Here is a 4,100-nt window from a genome sequence, read left to right as displayed (position 1 = left end):
CAAGTTGGTTAACCAATTTATTAGCCCTTTTCAATCAAGACCTGAGCCCAGAGTACAACATATAGTAAATAGCATGGTCCAGTTTAAGACAGTAGAAAATTATACAATAAGTTGTAAGGTATATTTATGGATAGTTGCAATACAGTAATACATCCCTAGACAAATACTAGGCTATCAGTCTGCAAACTGTTACAAGCCTAGGCAATAGCCACAGGCCAGAATGAAACCCTGTATCTCTGAAATAAAGACATTAACCATTATGCCAACACCTTCTCCTTGTAATTGGCAGGATTCAAACCTGCCCAGGGAAACCCTCAATGGATTTCAAGCCTATCACCTTAACCACTCGGCCATAACTACAATACAGGTAGTGCATGTAGTGCAGTTATATGATAATACATGCAATAAGTGAGAAAAGTAGATTTGTATATGGTTAGAATACAGTCTTAGTGCAGTTGTTTGATAGGATGGTATTTACATATTGCAGTATTTACAGTATTTACACATTGTGGCAGTTTTACAGTCATTTGAGGGATGGTAAAGAGGAATAGTATCCTGTGTCCTTAAAAGAGGTACAACTGGCTTTGTTCTTAAGGTGTTTAAGCCAGTTTTGAAAGCTGTTAATGTTTGTTAAATTTCTTACTTCATTTGCTAGTTTGTTCAATACAGCAGGACACAATTTAGTGAAGCCTTTTTCTTCAGCTGTTGTCTTATAAGGACGCCTAAGAAGTACATTTTTCTTCATTGTTTCCTCTTATGGAGTAGATTTTCTCCCTTAGTTGTAATTTTCCTTTCATGGGTGGGGGCAGTATCCTATGTTTGTCATCTTAAATATGGTACATATCAGAACTGTTGCATTAGAGGGAGCTCATCAATAGACCTGAGTATGTCACAATGGTCTGCTAACTTTGCAAATCTATCTAGCCTATTTTCAAGAGAACACAGGTTGTGTGTGTTATGAGTGAAAGGTTATAGGAGTAGGAAATACTCATGTTTTGGTACAAGATTACTTCTGGCTATGATTGTCATAGTACAGGGCGTTAGAAGGTAAGAGATGGAGCTGCAGTAACACAGTATAAACTGAGATGAAATCATAACCTCCCGTTAAGCAGTCCAAAAGTTATTATTCCTTGGTGCCTCATTGCTTAACAAAATATGTCCGCAGCTCTTCTAAAAATGATTCTGCAGTGTTAGCATTATTTATTACTTAATGGACTTTTTTCATTCGTACTTTTTATATCTTCTTGCTTCATATATTAGAATCTGCCATTTCAGTGTTTTTTTTTTATTTTGTCACAGTTCTTGTACCCGTCTGTAAACATATGAACAGATATTATTTTTCTGTTTATTTCCCAGCTACTAGTCAGCAAGAAAGTAACCAAATGTGTCTGCTGTAGTTTGACACACCCTTCCACTCAAAATATGTAAACAGTCAAAGCTTAAACACAGTAATTTCTTGAAATCATGTTAAAACAATCTTTTAGCATGCAGAGGCCTGAAAAGGGAGTTGGCTTCAGCAATGTATTACTCTGAACAGTTTATACATGTAGGTTAAAAGAGCACGCTAAATTCATTTGGTTCACATGAAGAATGCTAGGTTTATTCTAAGAAAGGTCTTCTGAAGTTTAGTTTATATAGTCACAGAATTCCTAGACACATGAATCATTGACACCCTAGTATGAAAAATGATTCGATGAATATACAGTTTGCAAGTCTTGCAGTTTTAAAGAAAGCTATCACAGCAAATTATAGTTTATTAATGAAAAAACAATACAGAATTTTAGTTAAAATATTCTAATCAGTGTACTGCATGTGTGCCTTTATTTAAAGGTGGTATGGAAAGTGTACAGAACAAAGATTTGAAGTACTTAAGACTTAGGGAAATGACTTTGTATATCTTAACAGTAAAGTGTGGAAAGCCATCATGATGAAACTAAGTGGTCACTTAAGCGTACCTCTTGGCAATTACTTCACTTGTACAAGACTCTTTGAACAATGTTGCTACACATCACTTTGTTCTCCAGTTTAATTCTGAGCTAAAGGACTTGGTATGCACATCTTTTATGCATTCTTGTGGGATGAGCACTCTGGTCTACTTCCTTACCCTCAAAACACACGTTAGGTGAATTGAGACTTCAAAATGACAATACCACATGCCTCTTGTAACTTTGTGTGTGCGTGTGTGTGTGTGTGTGTGTGTGTGGGAGGCTATATTAGACATCGAAGTATTACTACATTGAATGTTCTAATATCGAACTATTTCACTCGAAACACCACAACATCGAACACTTAGAACAGGGAATTTTTTCCCAGGGAAAAAATTCACTGTTCTAACAAACATACAGAAAACACAAGCATGCCAAAATACATAATCCACACACATACACTTCACAAAACCCTACACTAAACCATACATACACTACTAGCTATCCACTTACCTTAACCCAACCCTAACCCTAAGGTCCATAACTACCGCACACTCACCTTACCTGCTCCCTAACCCTAAAGTCCCTATCGCACACTCACCTTACCCGCTCCCTAACCCTAAAGTCCCTATCGCACATGCACCTTACCCGCTCCCTAACCCTAAGGTCCCTATCGCGCACTCACCTTCGTTCACACACTTACCTTAACCTGGTCCGTAACCTTCGCTCCACAGTCAAGGAAAAAGCAAAACTGCAGAAACGGACCACCGAATACTTTCCCTAGGAAAGTATTCAATATTCTGCAGCTTCGCTATATTCAGCATTCAATGCAAAGGGTTCAATATTAGTACATTCGAAGTAGTAATACTTTGATGTACAAATATAAACCATGTGTGTGCGTGTGTGTGTGTGTGTGTGTCCATCTGTGTGTGTCTGTGAGTGTGTGTGTGTGTGTGTGTGTGTGTGTGTGTGTGTGTGTGTCTGTGCAACATCTACTAATATTCTGAGAGTGACTGGACAGATGTAACAGCAGTAACTGTGATACAGAGAAGCACTATGCATAGCCATTTCCTTATGCAAATTACACTACTGTAGTGCCATGTGGTATTATTAGAGCAAACCTGTGTAGCCTGTAGTGATGTTGCACTGACATAATATCCTATATCATTTACATAAATTACTTGACAATAATGGACATCTGTGTACATTGAACCTGAGTATAAAGTTTTCTCAAATTTCCTTGTACATGTGTTTTAGTGGGTACATTGATGAAGTCAAATGAAAGTCTGATAGAAGTGAGTGAGGAAAACTTTTTGTTTTTCATTTCTGGTACAGCAACATGTTTTCTAGGTTTACAGTAAGTTAAAGGACAGGTACAGCAGAAATAGTATACTCATAAGACACAATCTACTTTAGAATTTTATTACATCTATTATACATGGGGACCTGATGTTTTTATGAAGAAAACACGAAAGTGAATGCACATTTATTAACATTCTTTAAACAATCTTTCATAACCACAGCCATACCCAACTGACTTTTCTTTTATTACACTATCACTTTTGTCTATCACAGGTCTTGCCTGAGTAACTACTGGTCTGAATGTGGGATTTGTCGCATGAGCGAAATGGCAAAATCTTTGATAAGAGTATATTACTAAAATCATGAAGTGAAGTCACATTGGAATTGGAGTGATAATAATGTGATGTAGGTAGGTCTGAACTGTTCACATAAGGGTTTTGTGAAGGTTGATCATCAAAAATGTAATGTTCATTTTCTTAAAGTTTTGTTCTTTGAACAAAGGCGCATTTTGGCCAGCACTCTTCTTTTTATAACTTGGTTTCTCACATCCTTTATTGTCTGGTTCTTCTACTTTTTTTTCAACATTCAGCAAGCTTGAGTAACAGAATCCTTCCTGTACTTGCATGCATGAATCCTTTCCTTACTTGCATGCATGAATCATTTCCATACTTGCACGGATGAATCCATCCTGCACTTAAATGCATGAATCCTTCCCATACTTGCATGCATGAATCCTACCCATACTTGCATGCAAGAATACTTCTTGCACCTGCATGCATGAATCCTTACCATACCTACATGCATGAATTCTTCCCATACTTGCATGCATGAATCCTTCCCATACCTGCATGCATGAATCCTTCCCATACCTGC

General features: G+C 37.2%; 1 non-coding gene across 1 annotated transcript; it reads right to left on the bottom strand.

The window, feature by feature from the left end:
- Positions 1-277: 277 nt before the first annotated feature.
- On the bottom strand, positions 278-360 carry TRNAS-UGA. The gene has a single exon. It is a non-coding gene; the product is annotated as a tRNA-Ser (tRNA).
- Between the last annotated feature and the right edge of the window lie 3,740 nt (positions 361-4,100).

The sequence above is a fragment of the Protopterus annectens genome, chromosome 6.part0 (assembly GCF_019279795.1).
Source record: "Protopterus annectens isolate FY-2018-M chromosome 6.part0, PAN1.0, whole genome shotgun sequence".
Classification (NCBI taxonomy): domain Eukaryota; kingdom Metazoa; phylum Chordata; order Ceratodontiformes; family Protopteridae; genus Protopterus; species Protopterus annectens.
This window is presented reverse-complemented; position numbering and strand designations above follow the sequence as displayed.